This window comes from Lasioglossum baleicum, unplaced genomic scaffold (assembly GCF_051020765.1).
Source record: "Lasioglossum baleicum unplaced genomic scaffold, iyLasBale1 scaffold0063, whole genome shotgun sequence".
Taxonomy (NCBI): domain Eukaryota; kingdom Metazoa; phylum Arthropoda; class Insecta; order Hymenoptera; family Halictidae; genus Lasioglossum; species Lasioglossum baleicum.
The window spans coordinates 111,720-137,579 of NW_027469123.1; positions in this window are offsets into that span (position 1 = coordinate 111,720).

The window sequence follows — 25,860 nt, forward strand, 5'->3', positions numbered from 1 at the left end:
GAATGCAAATGCACTGATCTTGCACGCGAAAAAGCGATTCCGCACAGCAATACACATCTGATACGAAGAATCGTCTAATCTGACATAAGCTAGAATAAATCGTGATCGTGCTTGCCGAATCGTTGTTTCTGTGCCAATTTCGCATATTTGCTTGCAAATGCACTGATCTAGCACGCGAAACAGCGATTCCGCATGGAAATACACTTCTGAAACGAAGAATCGTTGAATCTGACATAAGCTAGAATAAATCGTGATCGTGCTTGCCGAATCGTTGTTTCTGTGCCAATTTCGCATATTTGCTTGCAAATGCACTGATCTAGCACGCGAAACAGCGATTCCGCGTGGTAATACACTTCTTAAACGAAGAATCGTCGAATCTGATATAAGCTCGAATAAATCGAGATCGTGCTAGCCGAATCGGAGTTTCTGTGCCAATTTCACAAACTTGCACGAAAATGCACTGATCTAGAACGCGGAACAGCGATTCCGCATGGAAATACACTTCTGAAACGAAGAATCGTCGAATCTGACATAAGCTCGAATAAATCGTGATCGTGCTAGCCGAATCGGAGTTTCTGTGCCAATTTCGCATACTTGCATGCAAATGCTCTGATCTAGCACGCGGAACAGCGATTCCGCATGGAAATACACTTCTGAAACGAAGAATCGTCGAATCTGACATAAGCTCGAATAAATCGTAATCGTGCTAGCCGAATCGGAGTTTCTGTGCCAATTTCGCAAACTTGCATGAAAATGCACTGATCTAGCACGCGGAACAGCGATTCCGCATGGAAATACACTTCTGAAACGAAGAATCGTTGAATCTGACATAAGCTAGAATAAATCGTGATCGTGCTTGCCGAATCGTTGTTTCTGTGCCAATTTCGCATATTTGCATGCAAATGCTCTGATCTAGCACGCGGAACAGCGATTCCGCATGGAAATACACTTCCGAAACGAAGAATCGTCGAATCTGACATAAGCTCGAATAAATCGTGATCGTGCTAGCCGAATCGGAGTTTCTGTGCCAATTTCGCATACTTGCATGCAAATGCACTAATCTAACACGCGAAACAGCGATTCCGCACAGAAATACACTTCTGAAACGAAGAATCGTTGAATCTGACATAAGCTAGAATAAATCGTGATCGTGCTTGCCGAATCGTTGTTTCTGTGCCAATTTCGCATATTTGCTTGCAAATGCATTGATCTTGCACGCGAAAATGCGATTCCGCACAGCAATACACATCAGATACGAAGAATCGTCGAATCTGACATAACCTCGAATAAATCGAGATCGTGCTTGGCGAATCGTTGTTTCTGTGCCAACTTCGCATACTTGCATGCAAATGCTCTGATCTAGCACGCGGAACAGCGATTCCGCATGGAAATACACTTCTGAAACGAAGAATCGTCGAATCTGACATAAGCTCGAATAAATCGTGATCGTGCTAGCCGAATCGGTGTTTCTGTGCCAATTTCGCATACTTGCATGCAAATGCTCTGATCTAGCACGCGGAACAGCGATTCCGCATGGAAATACACTTCTGAAACGAAGAATCGTCGAATCTGACATAAGCTCGAATGAATCGTGATCGTGCTGGCCGAATCGGAGTTTCTGTGCCAATTTCGCAAACTTGCATGAAAATGCACTGATCTAGCACGCGGAACAGCGATTCCGCATGGAAATACACTTCTGAAACGAAGAATCGTCGAATCTGACATAAGCTCGAATAAATCGTGATTGTGCTGGCCGAATCGGAGTTGCTGTACCAATTTCGCGTATTTGCATGTACATGCACTGATCTATCACGCGATACAGCGATTCCGCACAGAAATAGTCATGTGAAACAAAGAACCGTCGAATCTGACATAAGCTCGAATAAATGGTGATCGTGCTTGCCGAATCGTTGTTTCTGTGCCAATTCCGCATATTTGAATGCAAATGCACTGATCTTGCACGCGAAAAAGCGATTCCGCACAGCAATACACATCTGATACGAAGAATCGTCTAATCAGACATAAGCTCGAATAAATCGAGATCGTGGTAGCCGAATCGCAGTTTCTGAGCCAATTTCGCATACTTGCATGCAAATGCACTGATCGAGCACGCGAAACAGCGATTCCGCACAGAAATACACTTCTGAAACGAAGAATCGTCAATTTTGACATAAGCTCGAATAAATCGTGATCGTGCTAGCCAAATCGGAGTTTCTGTGCCAATTTCGCAAACTTGCATGAAAATGCACTGATCTAGCACGCGAAACAGCGATTCCGCATGGAAATACACTTCTGAAACGAAGAATCGTGGAATCTGACATAAGCTAGAATAAATCGTGATCGTGCTTGCCGAATCGTTGTTTCTGTGCCAATTTCGCATATTTGCTTGCAAATGCACTGATCTAGCACGCGAAACAGCGATTCCGCGTGGAAATACACTTCTTAAACGAAGAATCGTCGAATCTGACATAATCTCGAATGAATCGTGATCGTGCTAGCCGAATCGGAGTTTCTGTGCCAATTTCGCATACTTGCATGCAAATGCTCTGATCTAGCACGCGGAACAGCGATTCCGCATGGAAATACACTTCTGAAACGAAGAATCGTCGAATCTGACGTAAGCTCGAATAAATCGTGATCGTGCTACCCGAATCGGAGTTTCTGTGCCAATTTCGCAAACTTGCACGAAAATGCACTGATCTAGCACGCGGAACAGCGATTCCGCATGGAAATAAACTTCTGAAACGAAGAATCGTCGAATCTGACATAAGCTCGAATAAATGGCGATCGTGCTAGCCGAATCGTAGTTTCTGATCCAATTTCGCATACTTTCACGGAAATGCTCTGATCTAGCACGCGAAACAGCGATTCCGCATGGAAATACACTTCTGAAACGAAGAATCGTCAAATCTGACATAAGCTCGAGTAAATCGTGATCGTGCTAGCCGAATCGGAGTTTCTGTGCCAATTTCGCAAACTTGCATGAAAATGCACTGATCTAGCACGCGAAACAGCGATTCCGCATGGAAATACACTTCTGAAACGAAGAATCGTTGAATCTGACATAAGCTAGAATAAATCGTGATCGTGCTTGCCGAATCGTTGTTTCTGTGCCAATTTCGCATATTTGCTTGCAAATGCACTGATCTAGCACGCGAAACAGCGATTCCGCGTGGTAATACACTTCTTAAACGAAGAATCGTCGAATCTGATATAAGCTCGAATAAATCGAGATCGTGCTAGCCGAATCGGAGTTTCTGTGCCAATTTCACAAACTTGCACGAAAATGCACTGATCTAGAACGCGGAACAGCGATTCCGCATGGAAATACACTTCTGAAACGAAGAATCGTCGAATCTGACATAAGCTCGAATAAATCGTGATCGTGCTAGCCGAATCGGAGTTTCTGTGCCAATTTCGCATACTTGCATGCAAATGCTCTGATCTAGCACGCGGAACAGCGATTCCGCATGGAAATACACTTCTGAAACGAAGAATCGTCGAATCTGACATAAGCTCGAATAAATCGTGATCGTGCTAGCCGAATCGGAGTTTCTGTGCCAATTTCGCAAACTTGCATGAAAATGCACTGATCTAGCACGCGGAACAGCGATTCCGCATGGAAATACACTTCTGAAACGAAGAATCGTCGAATCTGACATAAGCTCGAATAAATCGTGATTGTGCTTGGCGAATCGGAGTTTCTGTGCCAATATCGCATATTTGCATACAAATGCAATGATCTAGCACGCGGAACAGCGATTCCGCACAGAAATACACTTCTGAAACGAAGAATCGTCAATTTTGACATAAGCTCGAATGAATCGTGATCGTGCTGGCCGAATCGGAGTTGCTGTACCAATATCGCGTATTTGCATGTACATGCACTGATCTATCACGCGATACAGCGATTCCGCACAGAAATAGTCATGTGAAACAAAGAACCGTCGAATCTGACATAAGCTCGAATAAATGGTGATCGTGCTTGCCGAATCGTTGTTTCTGTGCCAATTCCGCATATTTGAATGCAAATGCACTGATCTTGCACGCGAAAAAGCGATTCCGCACAGCAATACACATCTGATACGAAGAATCGTCTAATCTGACATAAGCTCGAATAAATCGAGATCGTGGTAGCCGAATCGCAGTTTCTGAGCCAATTTCGTATACTTGCATGCAAATGCACTGATCGAGCACGCGAAACAGCGATTCCGCACAGAAATACACTTCTGAAACGAAGAATCGTCAATTTTGACATAAGCTCGAATAAATCGTGATCGTGCTAGCCAAATCGGAGTTTCTGTGCCAATTTCGCAAACTTGCATGAAAATGCACTGATCTAGCACGCGAAACAGCGATTCCGCATGGAAATACACTTCTGAAACGAAGAATCGTTGAATCTGACATAAGCTAGAATAAATCGTGATCGTGCTTGCCGAATCGTTGTTTCTGTGCCAATTTCGCATATTTGCTTGCAAATGCACTGATCTAGCACGCGAAACAGCGATTCCGCGTGGTAATACACTTCTTAAACGAAGAATCGTCGAATCTGATATAAGCTCGAATAAATCGAGATCGTGCTAGCCGAATCGGAGTTTCTGTGCCAATTTCACAAACTTGCACGAAAATGCACTGATCTAGAACGCGGAACAGCGATTCCGCATGGAAATACACTTCTGAAACGAAGAATCGTCGAATCTGACATAAGCTCGAATAAATCGTGATCGTGCTAGCCGAATCGGAGTTTCTGTGCCAATTTCGCATACTTGCATGCAAATGCTCTGATCTAGCACGCGGAACAGCGATTCCGCATGGAAATACACTTCTGAAACGAAGAATCGTCGAATCTGACATAAGCTCGAATAAATCGTGATCGTGCTAGCCGAATCGGAGTTTCTGTGCCAATTTCGCAAACTTGCATGAAAATGCACTGATCTAGCACGCGGAACAGCGATTCCGCATGGAAATACACTTCTGAAACGAAGAATCGTCGAATCTGACATAAGCTCGAATAAATCGTGATTGTGCTTGGCGAATCGGAGTTTCTGTGCCAATATCGCATATTTGCATACAAATGCAATGATCTAGCACGCGGAACAGCGATTCCGCACAGAAATACACTTCTGAAACGAAGAATCGTCAATTTTGACATAAGCTCGAATGAATCGTGATCGTGCTGGCCGAATCGGAGTTGCTGTACCAATATCGCGTATTTGCATGTACATGCACTGATCTATCACGCGATACAGCGATTCCGCACAGAAATAGTCATGTGAAACAAAGAACCGTCGAATCTGACATAAGCTCGAATAAATGGTGATCGTGCTTGCCGAATCGTTGTTTCTGTGCCAATTCCGCATATTTGAATGCAAATGCACTGATCTTGCACGCGAAAAAGCGATTCCGCACAGCAATACACATCTGATACGAAGAATCGTCTAATCTGACATAAGCTCGAATAAATCGAGATCGTGGTAGCCGAATCGCAGTTTCTGAGCCAATTTCGTATACTTGCATGCAAATGCACTGATCGAGCACGCGAAACAGCGATTCCGCACAGAAATACACTTCTGAAACGAAGAATCGTCAATTTTGACATAAGCTCGAATAAATCGTGATCGTGCTAGCCAAATCGGAGTTTCTGTGCCAATTTCGCAAACTTGCATGAAAATGCACTGATCTAGCACGCGAAACAGCGATTCCGCATGGAAATACACTTCTGAAACGAAGAATCGTTGAATCTGACATAAGCTAGAATAAATCGTGATCGTGCTTGCCGAATCGTTGTTTCTGTGCCAATTTCGCATATTTGCTTGCAAATGCACTGATCTAGCACGCGAAAAAGCGATTCCGCGTGGTAATACACTTCTTAAACGAAGAATCGTCGAATCTGACATAATCTCGAATGAATCGTGATCGTGCTAGCCGAATCGGAGTTTCTGTGCCAATTTCGCATACTTGCATGCAAATGCTCTGATCTAGCACGCGGAACAGCGATTCCGCATGGAAATACACTTCTGAAACGAAGAATCGTCGAATCTGACGTAAGCTCGAATAAATCGTGATCGTGCTACCCGAATCGGAGTTTCTGTGCCAATTTCGCAAACTTGCACGAAAATGCACTGATCTAGCACGCGGAACAGCGATTCCGCATGGAAATAAACTTCTGAAACGAAGAATCGGCGAATCTGACATAAGCTCGAATAAATGGTGATCGTGCTAGCCGAATCGTAGTTTCTGATCCAATTTCGCATACTTTCATGGAAATGCTCTGATCTAGCACGCGAAACAGCGATTCCGCATGGAAATACACTTCTGAAACGAAGAATCGTCAAATCTGACATAAGCTCGAGTAAATCGTGATCGTGCTAGCCGAATCGGAGTTTCTGTGCCAATTTCGCAAACTTGCATGAAAATGCACTGATCTAGCACGCGAAACAGCGATTCCGCATGGAAATACACTTCTGAAACGAAGAATCGTTGAATCTGACATAAGCTAGAATAAATCGTGATCGTGCTTGCCGAATCGTTGTTTCTGTGCCAATTTCGCATATTTGCTTGCAAATGCACTGATCTAGCACGCGAAACAGCGATTCCGCGTGGTAATACACTTCTTAAACGAAGAATCGTCGAATCTGATATAAGCTCGAATAAATCGAGATCGTGCTAGCCGAATCGGAGTTTCTGTGCCAATTTCACAAACTTGCACGAAAATGCACTGATCTAGAACGCGGAACAGCGATTCCGCATGGAAATACACTTCTGAAACGAAGAATCGTCGAATCTGACATAAGCTCGAATAAATCGTGATCGTGCTAGCCGAATCGGAGTTTCTGTGCCAATTTCGCAAACTTGCATGAAAATGCACTGATCTAGCACGCGAAACAGCGATTCCGCATGGAAATACACTTCTGAAACGAAGAATCGTTGAATCTGACATAAGCTAGAATAAGTCGTGATCGTGCTTGCCGAATCGTTGTTTCTGTGCCAATTTCGCATATTTGCTTGCAAATGCACTGATCTAGCACGCGAAACAGCGATTCCGCGTGGAAATACACTTCTTAAACGAAGAATCGTCGAATCTGACATAATCTCGAATGAATCGTGATCGTGCTAGCCGAATCGGAGTTTCTGTGCCAATTTCGCATACTTGCATGCAAATGCTCTGATCTAGCACGCGGAACAGCGATTCCGCATGGAAATACACTTCTGAAACGAAGAATCGTCGAATCTGACGTAAGCTCGAATAAATCGTGATCGTGCTACCCGAATCGGAGTTTCTGTGCCAATTTCGCAAACTTGCACGAAAATGCACTGATCTAGCACGCGGAACAGCGATTCCGCATGGAAATAAACTTCTGAAACGAAGAATCGTCGAATCTGACATAAGCTCGAATAAATGGTGATCGTGCTAGCCGAATCGTAGTTTCTGATCCAATTTCGCATACTTTCATGGAAATGCTCTGATCTAGCACGCGAAACAGCGATTCCGCATGGAAATACACTTCTGAAACGAAGAATCGTCAAATCTGACATAAGCTCGAGTAAATCGTGATCGTGCTAGCCGAATCGGAGTTTCTGTGCCAATTTCGCATACTTGCATGCAAATGCTCTGATCTAGCACGCGGAACAGCGATTCCGCATGGAAATACACTTCTGAAACGAAGAATCGTCGAATCTGACATAAGCTCGAATAAATCGTGATCGTGCTAGCCGAATCGGAGTTTCTGTGCCAATTTCGCAAACTTGCATGAAAATGCACTGATCTAGCACGCGGAACAGCGATTCCGCATGGAAATACACTTCTGAAACGAAGAATCGTCGAATCTGACGTAAGCTCGAATAAATCGTGATCGTGCTACCCGAATCGGAGTTTCTGTGCCAATTTCGCAAACTTGCACGAAAATGCACTGATCTAGCACGCGGAACAGCGATTCCGCACAGAAATACACTTCTGAAACGAAGAATCGTCAATTTTGACATAAGCTCGAATGAATCGTGATCGTGCTGGCCGAATCGGAGTTGCTGTACCAATATCGCGTATTTGCATGTACATGCACTGATCTATCACGCGATACAGCGATTCCGCACAGAAATAGTCATGTGAAACAAAGAACCGTCGAATCTGACATAAGCTCGAATAAATGGTGATCGTGCTTGCCGAATCGTTGTTTCTGTGCCAATTCCGCATATTTGAATGCAAATGCACTGATCTTGCACGCGAAAAAGCGATTCCGCACAGCAATACACATCTGATACGAAGAATCGTCTAATCTGACATAAGCTCGAATAAATCGAGATCGTGGTAGCCGAATCGCAGTTTCTGAGCCAATTTCGCATACTTGCATGCAAATGCACTGATCGAGCACGCGAAACAGCGATTCCGCACAGAAATACACTTCTGAAACGAAGAATCGTCAATTTTGACATAAGCTCGAATAAATCGTGATCGTGCTAGCCAAATCGGAGTTTCTGTGCCAATTTCGCAAACTTGCATGAAAATGCACTGATCTAGCACGCGAAACAGCGATTCCGCATGGAAATACACTTCTGAAACGAAGAATCGTTGAATCTGACATAAGCTAGAATAAATCGTGATCGTGCTTGCCGAATCGTTGTTTCTGTGCCAATTTCGCATATTTGCTTGCAAATGCACTGATCTAGCACGCGAAACAGCGACTCCGCATGGAAATACACTTCTGAAACGAAGAATCGTTGAATCTGACATAAGCTAGAATAAATCGTGATCGTGCTTGCCGAATCGTTGTTTCTGTGCCAATTTCGCATATTTGCTTGCAAATGCACTGATCTAGCACGCGAAACAGCGATTCCGCGTGGTAATACACTTCTTAAACGAAGAATCGTCGAATCTGATATAAGCTCGAATAAATCGAGATCGTGCTAGCCGAATCGGAGTTTCTGTGCCAATTTCACAAACTTGCACGAAAATGCACTGATCTAGAACGCGGAACAGCGATTCCGCATGGAAATACACTTCTGAAACGAAGAATCGTCGAATCTGACATAAGCTCGAATAAATCGTGATCGTGCTAGCCGAATCGGAGTTTCTGTGCCAATTTCGCATACTTGCATGCAAATGCTCTGATCTAGCACGCGGAACAGCGATTCCGCATGGAAATACACTTCTGAAACGAAGAATCGTCGAATCTGACATAAGCTCGAATAAATCGTGATCGTGCTAGCCGAATCGGAGTTTCTGTGCCAATTTCGCAAACTTGCATGAAAATGCACTGATCTAGCACGCGGAACAGCGATTCCGCATGGAAATACACTTCTGAAACGAAGAATCGTCGAATCTGACGTAAGCTCGAATAAATCGTGATTGTGCTTGGCGAATCGGAGTTTCTGTGCCAATATCGCATATTTGCATACAAATGCAATGATCTAGCACGCGGAACAGCGATACCGCACAGAAATACACTTCTGAAACGAAGAATCGTCGAATCTGACATAAGCTCGAGTAAATCGTGATCGTGCTAGCCGAATCGGAGTTTCTGTGCCAATTTCGCAAACTTGCATGAAAATGCACTGATCTAGCACGCGAAACAGCGATTCCGCATGGAAATACACTTCTGAAACGAAGAATCGTTGAATCTGACATAAGCTAGAATAAATCGTGATCGTGCTTGCCGAATCGTTGTTTCTGTGCCAATTTCGCATATTTGCTTGCAAATGCACTGATCTAGCACGCGAAACAGCGATTCCGCGTGGTAATACACTTCTTAAACGAAGAATCGTCGAATCTGATATAAGCTCGAATAAATCGAGATCGTGCTAGCCGAATCGGAGTTTCTGTGCCAATTTCACAAACTTGCACGAAAATGCACTGATCTAGAACGCGGAACAGCGATTCCGCATGGAAATACACTTCTGAAACGAAGAATCGTCGAATCTGACATAAGCTCGAATAAATCGTGATCGTGCTAGCCGAATCGGAGTTTCTGTGCCAATTTCCCAACTTGCATGAAAATGCACTGATCTAGCACGCGAAACAGCGATTCCGCATGGAAATACACTTCTGAAACGAAGAATCGTCAATTTTGACATAAGCTCGAATAAATCGTGATCGTGCTAGCCGAATCGGAGTTTCTGTGCCAATTTCGCAAACTTGCATGAAAATGCACTGATCTAGCACGCGAAACAGCGATTCCGCACAGCAATACACATCTGATACAAAGAATCGTTGAATCTGACATAAGCTCGAATAAATCGAGATCGTGCTTGTCGAATCGTTGTTTCTGTGCCAACTTCGCATACTTGCATGCAAATGCTCTGATCTAGCACGCGGAACAGCGATTCCGCATGGAAATACACTTCTGAAACGAAGAATCGTCGAATCTGACATAAGCTCGAATAAATCGTGATCGTGCTAGCCGAATCGGAGTTTCTGTGCCAATTTCGCAAACTTGCATGAAAATGCACTGATCTAGCACGCGAAACAGCGATTCCGCATGGAAATACACTTCTGAAACGAAGAATCGTCAAATCTGACATAAGCTCGAATAAATCGTGATCGTGCTTGCCGAATCGTTGTTTCTGTGCCAATTTCGCATATTTGCTTGCAAATGTACTGATCTAGCACGCGAAACAGCGATTCCGCGTGGAAATACACTTCTTAAACGAAGAATCGTCGAATCTGATATAAGCTCGAATAAATCGTGATCGTGCTAGCCGAATCGGAGTTTCTGTGCCAATGTCGCATATTTGCATACAAATGCACTGATCTAGCACGCGAAACAGCGATTCTGCACAGCAATGCACTTCTGAAACGAAGAATCGTCGAATCTGACGTAAGCTCGAATAAATCGTGATCGTGCTAGCCGAATCGTAGTTTCTGAGCCAATTTCGCATACTTGCATGCAAATGCACTGATCTAGCACGCGAAACGGCGATTCCGCATGGAAATACACTTCTGAAACGAAGAACCGTCGAATCTGATATAAGCTCGAATAAATCCTGATCGTGCTTGCCCAATAGTTGTTTCTGTGCCAATTTCGCATATTTGCATGCAAATGCACTGATCTTGCACGCGAAAAAGCGATTCCGCACAGCAATACATTTCTGAAACGAAGAATCGTCGAAACTGACGTAAGCTCGAATAAATCGTGATCGTGCTTGGCGAATCGGAGTTTCTGTGTCAATGTCGCATATTTGCATACAAATGCACTGATATAGCACGCGAAACACTGATTCCGCATGGAAATATACTTCTGAAACGAAGAATCGTCGAATCTGACATAAGCTCGAATAAATCGTGATCGTGCTAGCCGAATCGGAGTTCCTGTGCCAATTTTGCATACTTGCATGCAAATGCTCTGATCTAGCACGCGGAACGGCGATTCCGCATGGAAATACACTTCTGAAACGAAGAATCGTCGAATCTGACATAAGCTCGAATAAATCGTGATTGTGCTAGGCGAATCGGAGTTTCTGTGCCAATGTCGCATATTTGCATACAAATGCACTGATCTAGCACGCGAAACAGCGATTCTGCACAGCAATGCACTTCTGAAACGAAGAATCGTCGAATCTGACGTAAGCTCGAATAAATCGTGATCGTGCTAGCCGAATCGTAGTTTCTGAGCCAATTTCGCATACTTGCATGCAAATGCACTGATCTAGCACGCGAAACGGCGATTCCGCATGGAAATACACTTTTGAAACGAAGAATCGTCGAATCTGACATAAGCTCGAATAAATCGTGATCGTGCTAGCCGAATCGTAGTTTCTGAGCCAATTTCGCATACTCGCATGCAAATGCCCTGATCTAGCACGCGGAACAGCGATTCCGCATGGAAATATACTTCTGAAACGAAGAATCGTTGAATCTGACATAAGCTAGAATAAATCCTGATTGTGCTTGCCGAATCGTTGTTTCTGTGCCAATGTCGCATATTTGCATACAAATGCACTGATCTAGCACGCGAAACAGCGATTCCGCACAGAAATACACTTCTGAAACGAAGAACCGTCGAATCTGATATAAGCTCGAATAAATCCTAATCGTGCTTGCCCAATAGTTGTTTCTGTGCCAATTTCGCATATTTGCATGCAAATGCACTGATCTTGCACGCGAAAAAGCGATTCCGCACAGCAATACATTCCTGAAACGAAGAATCGTCGAAACTGACGTAAGCTCGAATAAATCGTGATCGTGCTTGGCGAATCGGAGTTTCTGTGTCAATGTCGCATATTTGCATGCAAATGCTCTGATCTAGCAAGCGGAACAGCGATTCCGCATGGAAATACACTTCTGAAACGAAGAATCGTCGAATCTGACATAAGCTCGAATAAATCGTGATCGTGCTAGCCGAATCGTAGTTTCTGAGCCAATTTCGCATACTCGCATGCAAATGCCCTGATCTAGCACGCGGAACAGCGATTCCGCATGGAAATATACTTCTGAAACGAAGAATCGTTGAATCTGACATAAGCTAGAATAAATCCTGATCGTGCTTGTCGAATCGTTGTTTCTGTGCCAATGTCGCATATTTGCATACAAATGCACTGATCTAGCACGCGAAACAGCGATTCCGCACAGAAATACACTTCTGAAACGAAGAACCGTCGAATCTGATATAAGCTCGAATAAATCCTGATCGTGCTTGCCGAATAGTTGTTTCTGTGCCAATTTCGCATACTTGCATGCAAATGCACTGATCTAGCACGCGAAACAGCGATTCCGCACAGAAATACACTTCTGAAACGAAGAATCGTCGAATCTGACATAAGCTCGAATAAATCGTGATCGTGCTAGCCGAATCGTAGTTTCTGAGCCAATTTCGCATACTTGCATGCAAATGCACCGATCTAGCACGCGAAACAGCGATTCCGCATGGAAATACACTTCTGAAACGAAGAATCGTCAAATCTGACATAAGCTCGAATAAATCGTGATCGTGCTAGCCGAATCGGAGTTTCTGTGCCAATTTCGCATACTTGCATGCAAATGCTCTGATCTAGCACGCGAAACAGCGATTCCGCATGGAAATACACTTCTGAAACAAAGAATCGTCAAATCTGACATAAGCTCGAATAAATCCTAATCGTGCTTGCCCAATAGTTCTTTCTGTGCCAATTTCGCATATTTGCATGCAAATGCACAGATCTTGCACGCGAAAAAGCGATTCCGCACAGCAATACATTTCTGAAACGAAGAATCGTCGAAACTGACGTAAGCTCGAATAAATCGTGATCGTGCTTGGCGAATCGGAGTTTCTGTGTCAATGTCGCATATTTGCATACAAATGCACTGATATAGCACGCGAAACACTGATTCCGCATGGAAATATACTTCTGAAACGAAGAATCGTCGAATCTGACATAAGCTCGAATAAATCGTGATCGTGCTAGCCGAATCGGAGTTTCTGTGCCAATTTTGCATACTTGCATGCAAATGCTCTGATCTAGCACGCGGAACGGCGATTCCGCATGGAAATACACTTCTGAAACGAAGAATCGTCGAATCTGACATAAGCTCGAATAAATCGTGATTGTGCTAGGCCAATCGGAGTTTCTGTGCCAATGTCGCATATTTGCATACAAATGCACTGATCTAGCACGCGAAACAGCGATTCCGCACAGCAATGCACTTCTGAAACGAAGAATCGTCGAATCTGACGTAAGCTCGAATAAATCGTGATCGTGCTAGCCGAATCGTAGTTTCTGAGCCAATTTCGCATACTTGCATGCAAATGCACTGATCTAGCACGCGAAACGGCGATTCCGCATGGAAATACACTTCTGAAACGAAAAATCGTCGAATCTGACATAAGCTCGAATAAATCGTGATCGTGCTAGCCGAATCGTAGTTTCTGAGCCAATTTCGCATATTTGCATACAAATGCACTGATCTAGCACGCGAAACAGCGATTCCGCATGGAATACACTTCTGAAACGAAGAATCGTCAAATCTGACATAAGCTCGAATAAATCGTGATCGTGCTAGCCGAATCGGAGTTTCTGTGCCAATTTCGCATACTTGCATGCAAATGCTCTGATCTAGCACGCGAAACAGCGATTCCGCATGGAAATACACTTCTGAAACAAAGAATCGTCAAATCTGACATAAGCTCGAATAAATCGTGATCGTGGTAGCCGAATCGTAGTTTCTGAGCCAATTTCGCATACTTGCATGCAAATGCAATGATCTAGCACGCGAAACAGCGATTCCGCACAGAAATACACTTCTGAAACGAAGAATCGTCGAATCTGACATAAGCTCGAATAAATCGTGATCGTGCTAGCCGAATCGTAGTTTCTGAGCCAATTTCGCATACTTGCATGCAAATGCACTGATCTAGCACGCGAAACGGCGATTCCGCATGGAAATACACTTCTGAAACGAAGAACCGTCGAATCTGATATAAGCTCGAATAAATCCTGATCGTGCTTGCCCAATAGTTGTTTCTGTGCCAATTTCGCATATTTGCATGCAAATGCACTGATCTTGCACGCGAAAAAGCGATTCCGCACAGCAATACATTTCTGAAACGAAGAATCGTCGAAACTGACGTAAGCTCGAATAAATCGTGATCGTGCTTGGCGAATCGGAGTTTCTGTGTCAATGTCGCATATTTGCATACAAATGCACTGATATAGCACGCGAAACACTGATTCCGCATGGAAATATACTTCTGAAACGAAGAATCGTCGAATCTGACATAAGCTCGAATAAATCGTGATCGTGCTAGCCGAATCGGAGTTTCTGTGCCAATTTTGCATACTTGCATGCAAATGCTCTGATCTAGCACGCGGAACGGCGATTCCGCATGGAAATACACTTCTGAAACGAAGAATCGTCGAATCTGACATAAGCTCGAATAAATCGTGATTGTGCTAGGCGAATCGGAGTTTCTGTGCCAATGTCGCATATTTGCATACAAATGCACTGATCTAGCACGCGAAACAGCGATTCCGCACAGCAATGCACTTCTGAAACGAAGAATCGTCGAATCTGACGTAAGCTCGAATAAATCGTGATCGTGCTAGCCGAATCGTAGTTTCTGAGCCAATTTCGCATACTTGCATGCAAATGCACTGATCTAGCACGCGAAACGGCGATTCCGCATGGAAATACACTTTTGAAACGAAGAATCGTCAAATCTGACATAAGCTCGAATAAATCGTGATCGTGCTAGCCGAATCGTAGTTTCTGAGCCAATTTCGCATACTCGCATGCAAATGCCCTGATCTAGCATGCGGAACAGCGATTCCGCATGGAAATATACTTCTGAAACGAAGAATCGTTGAATCTGACATAAGCTAGAATAAATCCTGATTGTGCTTGCCGAATCGTTGTTTCTGTGCCAATGTCGCATATTTGCATACAAATGCACTGATCTAGCACGCGAAACAGCGATTCCGCACAGAAATACACTTCTGAAACGAAGAACCGTCGAATCTGATATAAGCTCGAATAAATCCTAATCGTGCTTGCCCAATAGTTGTTTCTGTGCCAATTTCGCATATTTGCATGCAAATGCACTGATCTTGCACGCGAAAAAGCGATTCCGCACAGCAATACATTTCTGAAACGAAGAATCGTCGAAACTGACGTAAGCTCGAATAAATCGTGATCGTGCTTGGCGAATCGGAGTTTCTGTGTCAATGTCGCATATTTGCATGCAAATGCTCTGATCTAGCAAGCGGAACAGCGATTCCGCATGGAAATACACTTCTGAAACGAAGAATCGTCGAATCTGACATAAGCTCGAATAAATCGTGATCGTGCTAGCCGAATCGTAGTTTCTGAGCCAATTTCGCATACTCGCATGCAAATGCCCTGATCTAGCACGCGGAACAGCGATTCCGCATGGAAATATACTTCTGAAACGAAGAATCGTTGAATCTGACATAAGCTAGAATAAATCCTGATCGTGCTTGCCGAATCGTTGTTTCTGTGCCAATGTCGCATACTTGCATGCAAATGCACTGATCTAGCACGCGAAACAGCGATTCCGCACAGAAATACACTTCTGAAACGAAGAATCGTCGAATCTGACATAAGCTCGAATAAATCGTGATCGTGCTAGCCGAATCGTAGTTTCTGAGCCAATTTCGCATACTTGCATGCAAATGCACCGATCTAGCACGCGAAACAGCGATTCCGCATGGAAATACACTTCTGAAACGAAGAATCGTCAAATCTGACATAAGATCGAATAAATCGTGATCGTGCTAGCCGAATCGGAGTTTCTGTGCCAATTTCGCATACTTGCATGCAAATGCTCTGATCTAGCACGCGAAACAGCGATTCCGCATGGAAATACACTTCTGAAACAAAGAATCGTCAAATCTGACATAAGCTCGAATAAATCCTAATCGTGCTTGCCCAATAGTTCTTTCTGTGCCAATTTCGCATATTTGCATGCAAATGCACTGATCTTGCACGCGAAAAAGCGATTCCGCACAGCAATACATTTCTGAAACGAAGAATCGTCGAAACTGACGTAAGCTCGAATAAATCGTGATCGTGCTTCGCGAATCGGAGTTTCTGTGTCAATGTCGCATATTTGCATACAAATGCACTGATATAGCACGCGAAACACTGATTCCGCATGGAAATATACTTCTGAAACGAAGAATCGTCGAATCTGACATAAGCTCGAATAAATCGTGATCGTGCTAGCCGAATCGGAGTTTCTGTGCCAATTTTGCATACTTGCATGCAAATGCTCTGAGCTAGCACGCGGAACGGCGATTCCTCATGGAAATACACTTCTGAAACGAAGAATCGTCGAATCTGACATAAGCTCGAATAAATCGTGATTGTGCTAGGCGAATCGGAGTTTCTGTGCCAATGTCGCATATTTGCATACAAATGCACTGATCTAGCACGCGAAACAGCGATTCCGCACAGCAATGCACTTCTGAAACGAAGAATCGTCGAATCTGACGTAAGCTCGAATAAATCGTGATCGTGCTAGCCGAATCGTAGTTTCTGAGCCAATTTCGCATACTTGCATGCAAATGCACTGATCTAGCACGCGAAACGGCGATTCCGCATGGAAATACACTTCTGAAACGAAAAATCGTCGAATCTGACATAAGCTCGAATAAATCGTGATCGTGCTAGCCGAATCGTAGTTTCTGAGCCAATTTCGCATATTTGCATACAAATGCACTGATCTAGCACGCGAAACAGCGATTCCGCATGGAATACACTTCTGAAACGAAGAATCGTCAAATCTGACATAAGCTCGAATAAATCGTGATCGTGCTAGCCGAATCGGAGTTTCTGTGCCAATTTCGCATACTTGCATGCAAATGCTCTGATCTAGCACGCGAAACAGCGATTCCGCATGGAAATACACTTCTGAAACAAAGAATCGTCAAATCTGACATAAGCTCGAATAAATCGTGATCGTGGTAGCCGAATCGTAGTTTCTGAGCCAATTTCGCATACTTGCATGCAAATGCAATGATCTAGCACGCGAAACAGCGATTCCGCACAGAAATACACTTCTGAAACGAAGAATCGTCGAATCTGACATAAGCTCGAATAAATCGTGATCGTGCTAGCCGAATCGTAGTTTCTGAGCCAATTTCGCATATTTGCATACAAATGCACTGATCTAGCACGCGAAACAGCGATTCCGCATGGAAATACACTTCTGAAACGAAGAATCGTCAAATCTGACATAAGCTCGAATAAATCGTGATCGTGCTAGCCGAATCGGAGTTTCTGTGCCAATTTCGCATACTTGCATGCAAATGCTCTGATCTAGCACGCGAAACAGCGATTCCGCATGGAAATACACTTCTGAAACAAAGAATCGTCAAATCTGACATAAGCTCGAATAAATCGTGATCGTGCTAGCCGAATCGGAGTTTCTGTGCCAATTTCGCATACTTGCATGCAAATGCTCTGATCTAGCACGCGAAACAGCGATTCCGCATGGAAATACACTTCTGAAACGAAGAATCGTCGAATCTGACATAAGCTCGAATAAATCGTGATCGTGCTAGCCGAATCGGAGTTTCTGTGCCAATTTCGCATACTTGCATGCAAATGCTCTGATCTAGCACGCGAAACAGCGATTCCGCATAGAAATACACTTCTGAAACAAAGAATCGTCAAATCTGACATAAGCTCGAATAAATCGTGATCGTGCTAGCCGAATCGGAGTTTCTGTGCCAATTTCGCATACTTGCATGCAAATGCTCTGATCTAGCACGCGGAACGGCGATTCCGCATGGAAATACACTTTTGAAACGAAGAATCGTCGAATCTGACATAAGCTCGAATAAATCGTGATCGTACTAGCCGAATCGTAGTTTCTGAGCCAATTTCGCATACTTGCATGCAAATGCCCTGATCTAGCACGCGGAACAGCGATTCCGCATGGAAATATACTTCTGAAACCGAAGAATCGTTGAATCTGACATAAGCTAGAATAAATCCTGATTGTGCTTGCCGAATCGTTGTTTCTGTGCCAATGTCGCATATTTGCATACAAATGCACTGATCTAGCACGCGAAACAGCGATTCCGCACAGAAATACACTTCTGAAACGAAGAACCGTCGAATCTGATATAAGCTCGAATAAATCCTGATCGTGCTTACCCAATAGTTGTTTCTGTGCCAATTTCGCATATTTGCATGCAAATGCACTGATCTTGCACGCGAAAAAGCGATTCCGCACAGCAATACATTTCTGAAACGAAGAATCGTCGAAACTGACGTAAGCTCGAATAAATCGTGATCGTGCTTGGCGAATCGGAGTTTCTGTGTCAATGTCGCATATTTGCATACAAATGCACTGATATAGCACGCGAAACACTGATTCCGCATGGAAATATACTTCTGAAACGAAGAATCGTCGAATCTGACATCAGCTCGAATAAATCGTGATCGTGCTAGCCGAATCGGAGTTTCTGTGCCAATTTTGCATACTTGCATGCAAATGCTCTGATCTAGCACGCGGAACGGCGATTCCGCATGGAAATACAATTCTGAAACGAAGAATCGTCGAATCTGACATAAGCTCGAATAAATCGTGATTGTGCTAGGCGAATCGGAGTTTCTGTGCCAATGTCGCATATTTGCATACAAATGCACTGATCTAGCACGCGAAACAGCGATTCCGCACAGCAATGCACTTCTGAAACGAAGAATCGTCGAATCTGACGTAAGCTCGAATAAATCGAGATCGTGCTTGGCGAATCGTTGTTTCTGTGCCAACTTCGCATACTTGCATGCAAATGCTCTGATCTAGCACGCGGAACAGCGATTCCGCGTGGAAATACACTTCTTAAACGAAGAATCGTCGAATCTGACATAAGCTCGAATAAATCGTGATCGTGCTAGCCGAATCGGAGTTTCTGTGCCAATTTCGCATACTTGCATGCAAATGCACTGATCTAGCACGCGAAACAGCGATTCCGCATGGAAATACACTTCTGAAACGAAGAATCGTTGAATCTGACATAAGCTAGAATAAATCGTGATCGTGCTTGCCGAATCGTTGTTTCTGTGCCAATTTCGCATATTTGCTTGCAAATGCACTGATCTAGCACGCGAAACAGCGATTCCGCGTGGTAATACACTTCTTAAACGAAGAATCGTCGAATCTGATATAAGCTCGAATAAATCGAGATCGTGCTAGCCGAATCGGAGTTTCTGTGCCAATTTCACAAACTTGCACGAAAATGCACTGATCTAGAACGCGGAACAGCGATTCCGCATGGAAATACACTTCTGAAACGAAGAATCGTCGAATCTGACATAAGCTCGAATAAATCGTGATCGTGCTAGCCGAATCGGAGTTTCTGTGCCAATTTCGCATACTTGCATGCAAATGCTCTGATCTAGCACGCGGAACAGCGATTCCGCATGGAAATACACTTCTGAAACGAAGAATCGTCGAATCTGACATAAGCTCGAATAAATCGTGATCGTGCTAGCCGAATCGTAGTTTCTGAGCCAATTTCGCATACTTGCATGCAAATGCACTGATCTAGCACGCGAAACGGCGATTCCGCATGGAAATACACTTTTGAAACGAAGAATCGTCGAATCTGACATAAGCTCGAATAAATCGTGATCGTGCTAGCCGAATCGTAGTTTCTGAGCCAATTTCGCATACTCGCATGCAAATGCCCTGATCTAGCACGCGGAACAGCGATTCCGCATGGAAATATACTTCTGAAACGAAGAATCGTTGAATCTGACATAAGCTAGAATAAATCCTGATTGTGCTTGCCGAATCGTTGTTTCTGTGCCAATGTCGCATATTTGCATACAAATGCACTGATCTAGCACGCGAAACAGCGATTCCGCACAGAAATACACTTCTGAAACGAAGAACCGTCGAATCTGATATAAGCTCGAATAAATCCTAATCGTGCTTGCCCAATAGTTGTTTCTGTGCCAATTTCGCATATTTGCATGCAAATGCACTGATCTTGCACGCGAAAAAGCGATTCCGCACAGCAATACATTTCTGAAACGAAGAATCGTCGAAACTGACGTAAGCTCGAATAAATCGTGATCGTGCTTGGCGAATCGGAGTTTCTGTGTCAATGTCGCATATTTGCATGCAAATGCTCTGATCTAGCAAGCGGAACAGCGATTCCGCATGGAAATACACTTCTGAAACGAAGAATCGTCGAATCTGACATAAGCTCGAATAAATCGTGATCGTGCTAGCCGAATCGTAGTTTCTGAGCCAATTTCGCATACTCGCATGCAAATGCCCTGATCTAGCACGCGGAACAGCGATTCCGCATGGAAATATACTTCTGAAACGAAGAATCGTTGAATCTGACATAAGCTAGAATAAATCCTGATCGTGCTTGCCGAATCGTTGTTTCTGTGCCAATGTCGCATACTTGCATGCAAATGCACTGATCTAGCACGCGAAACAGCGATTCCGCACAGAAATACACTTCTGAAACGAAGAATCGTCGAATCTGACATAAGCTCGAATAAATCGTGATCGTGCTAGCCGAATCGTAGTTTCTGAGCCAATTTCGCATACTTGCATGCAAATGCACCGATCTAGCACGCGAAACAGCGATTCCGCATGGAAATACACTTCTGAAACGAAGAATCGTCAAATCTGACATAAGATCGAATAAATCGTGATCGTGCTAGCCGAATCGGAGTTTCTGTGCCAATTTCGCATACTTGCATGCAAATGCTCTGATCTAGCACGCGAAACAGCGATTCCGCATGGAAATACACTTCTGAAACAAAGAATCGTCAAATCTGACATAAGCTCGAATAAATCCTAATCGTGCTTGCCCAATAGTTCTTTCTGTGCCAATTTCGCATATTTGCATGCAAATGCACTGATCTTGCACGCGAAAAAGCGATTCCGCACAGCAATACATTTCTGAAACGAAGAATCGTCGAAACTGACGTAAGCTCGAATAAATCGTGATCGTGCTTCGCGAATCGGAGTTTCTGTGTCAATGTCGCATATTTGCATACAAATGCACTGATATAGCACGCGAAACACTGATTCCGCATGGAAATATACTTCTGAAACGAAGAATCGTCGAATCTGACATAAGCTCGAATAAATCGTGATCGTGCTAGCCGAATCGGAGTTTCTGTGCCAATTTTGCATACTTGCATGCAAATGCTCTGATCTAGCACGCGGAACGGCGATTCCTCATGGAAATACACTTCTGAAACGAAGAATCGTCGAATCTGACATAAGCTCGAATAAATCGTGATTGTGCTAGGCGAATCGGAGTTTCTGTGCCAATGTCGCATATTTGCATACAAATGCACTGATCTAGCACGCGAAACAGCGATTCCGCACAGCAATGCACTTCTGAAACGAAGAATCGTCGAATCTGACGTAAGCTCGAATAAATCGTGATCGTGCTAGCCGAATCGTAGTTTCTGAGCCAATTTCGCATACTTGCATGCAAATGCACTGATCTAGCACGCGAAACGGCGATTCCGCATGGAAATACACTTCTGAAACGAAAAATCGTCGAATCTGACATAAGCTCGAATAAATCGTGATCGTGCTAGCCGAATCGGAGTTTCTGTGCCAATTTTGCATACTTGCATGCAAATGCTCTGATCTAGCACGCGGAACGGCGATTCCTCATGGAAATACACTTCTGAAACGAAGAATCGTCGAATCTGACATAAGCTCGAATAAATCGTGATTGTGCTAGGCGAATCGGAGTTTCTGTGCCAATGTCGCATATTTGCATACAAATGCACTGATCTAGCACGCGAAACAGCGATTCCGCATGGAAATACACTTCTGAAACAAAGAATCGTCAAATCTGACATAAGCTCGAATAAATCGTGATCGTGGTAGCCGAATCGTAGTTTCTGAGCCAATTTCGCATACTTGCATGCAAATGCAATGATCTAGCACGCGAAACAGCGATTCCGCACAGAAATACACTTCTGAAACGAAGAATCGTCGAATCTGACATAAGCTCGAATAAATCGTGATCGTGCTAGCCGAATCGTAGTTTCTGAGCCAATTTCGCATATTTGCATACAAATGCACTGATCTAGCACGCGAAACAGCGATTCCGCATGGACATACACTTCTGAAACGAAGAATCGTCAAATCTGACATAAGCTCGAATAAATCGTGATCGTGCTAGCCGAATCGGAGTTTCTGTGCCAATTTCGCATACTTGCATGCAAATGCTCTGATCTAGCACGCGAAACAGCGATTCCGCATGGAAATACACTTCTGAAACAAAGAATCGTCAAATCTGACATAAGCTCGAATAAATCGTGATCGTGCTAGCCGAATCGGAGTTTCTGTGCCAATTTCGCATACTTGCATGCAAATGCTCTGATCTAGCACGCGAAACAGCGATTCCGCATGGAAATACACTTCTGAAACGAAGAATCGTCGAATCTGACATAAGCTCGAATAAATCGTGATCGTGCTAGCCGAATCGGAGTTTCTGTGCCAATTTCGCATACTTGCATGCAAATGCTCTGATCTAGCACGCGAAACAGCGATTCCGCATAGAAATACACTTCTGAAACAAAGAATCGTCAAATCTGACATAAGCTCGAATAAATCGTGATCGTGCTAGCCGAATCGGAGTTTCTGTGCCAATTTCGCATACTTGCATGCAAATGCTCTGATCTAGCACGCGGAACGGCGATTCCGCATGGAAATACACTTTTGAAACGAAGAATCGTCGAATCTGACATAAGCTCGAATAAATCGTGATCGTACTAGCCGAATCGTAGTTTCTGAGCCAATTTCGCATACTTGCATGCAAATGCCCTGATCTAGCACGCGGAACAGCGATTCCGCATGGAAATATACTTCTGAAACCGAAGAATCGTTGAATCTGACATAAGCTAGAATAAATCCTGATTGTGCTTGCCGAATCGTTGTTTCTGTGCCAATGTCGCATATTTGCATACAAATGCACTGATCTAGCACGCGAAACAGCGATTCCGCACAGAAATACACTTCTGAAACGAAGAACCGTCGAATCTGATATAAGCTCGAATAAATCCTGATCGTGCTTGCCCAATAGTTGTTTCTGTGCCAATTTCGCATATTTGCATGCAAATGCACTGATCTTGCACGCGAAAAAGCGATTCCGCACAGCAATACATTTCTGAAACGAAGAATCGTCGAAACTGACGTAAGCTCGAATAAATCGTGATCGTGCTTGGCGAATCGGAGTTTCTGTGTCAATGTCGCATATTTGCATACAAATGCACTGATATAGCACGCGAAACACTGATTCCGCATGGAAATATACTTCTGAAACGAAGAATCGTCGAATCTGACGTAAGCTCGAATAAATCGAGATCGTGCTTGGCGAATCGTTGTTTCTGTGCCAACTTCGCATACTTGCATGCAAATGCTCTGATCTAGCACGCGGAACAGCGATTCCGCGTGGAAATACACTTCTTAAACGAAGAATCGTCGAATCTGACATAAGCTCGAATAAATCGTGATCGTGCTAGCCGAATCGGAGTTTCTGTGCCAATTTCGCATACTTGCATGCAAATGCACTGATCTAGCACGCGAAACAGCGATTCCGCATGGAAATACACTTCTGAAACGAAGAATCGTTGAATCTGACATAAGCTAGAATAAATCGTGATCGTGATTGCCGAATCGTTGTTTCTGTGCCAATTTCGCATATTTGCTTGCAAATGCACTGATCTAGCACGCGAAACAGCGATTCCGCGTGGTAATACACTTCTTAAACGAAGAATCGTCGAATCTGATATAAGCTCGAATAAATCGAGATCGTGCTAGCCGAATCGGAGTTTCTGTGCTAATTTCACAAACTTGCACGAAAATGCACTGATCTAGAACGCGGAACAGCGATTCCGCATGGAAATACACTTCTGAAACGAAGAATCGTCGAATCTGACATAAGCTCGAATAAATCGTGATCGTGCTAGCCGAATCGGAGTTTCTGTGCCAATTTCGCATACTTGCATGCAAATGCTCTGATCTAGCACGCGGAACAGCGATTCCGCATGGAAATACACTTCTGAAACGAAGAATCGTCGAATCTGACATAAGCTCGAATAAATCGTGATCGTGCTAGCCGAATCGGAGTTTCTGTGCCAATTTCGCAAACTTGCATGAAAATGCACTGATCTAGCACGCGGAACAGCGATTCCGCATGGAAATACACTTCTGAAACGAAGAATCGTCGAATCTGACGTAAGCTCGAATAAATCGTGATTGTGCTTGGCGAATCGGAGTTGCTGTGCCAATATCGCATATTTGCATACAAATGCAATGATCTAGCACGCGGAACAGCGATTCCGCACAGAAATACACTTCTGAAACGAAGAATCGTCAATTTTGACATAAGCTCGAATGAATCGTGATCGTGCTGGCCGAATCGGAGTTGCTGTACCAATATCGCGTATTTGCATGTACATGCACTGATCTATCACGCGATACAGCGATTCCGCACAGAAATAGTCATGTGAAACAAAGAACCGTCGAATCTGACATAAGCTCGAATAAATGGTGATCGTGCTTGCCGAATCGTTGTTTCTGTGCCAATTCCGCATATTTGAATGCAAATGCACTGATCTTGCACGCGAAAAAGCGATTCCGCACAGCAATACACATCTGATACGAAGAATCGTCTAATCTGACATAAGCTCGAATAAATCGAGATCGTGGTAGCCGAATCGCAGTTTCTGAGCCAATTTCGCATACTTGCATGCAAATGCACTGATCGAGCACGCGAAAATGCGATTCCGCACAGAAATACACTTCTGAAACGAAGAATCGTCAATTTTGACATAAGCTCGAATAAATCGTGATCGTGCTAGCCAAATCGGAGTTTCTGTGCCAATTTCGCAAACTTGCATGAAAATGCACTGATCTAGCACGCGAAACAGCGATTCCGCATGGAAATACACTTCTGAAACGAAGAATCGTTGAATCTGACATAAGCTAGAATAAATCGTGATCGTGCTTGCCGAATCGTTGTTTCTGTGCCAATTTCGCATATTTGCTTGCAAATGCACTGATCTAGCACGCGAAACAGCGATTCCGCGTGGTAATACACTTCTTAAACGAAGAATCGTCGAATCTGACATAATCTCGAATGAATCGTGATCGTGCTAGCCGAATCGGAGTTTCTGTGCCAATTTCGCATACTTGCATGCAAATGCTCTGATCTAGCACGCGGAACAGCGATTCCGCATGGAAATACACTTCTGAAACGAAGAATCGTCGAATCTGACGTAAGCTCGAATAAATCGTGATCGTGCTACCCGAATCGGAGTTTCTGTGCCAATTTCGCAAACTTGCACGAAAATGCACTGATCTAGCACGCGGAACAGCGATTCCGCATGGAAATAAACTTCTGAAACGAAGAATCGGCGAATCTGAC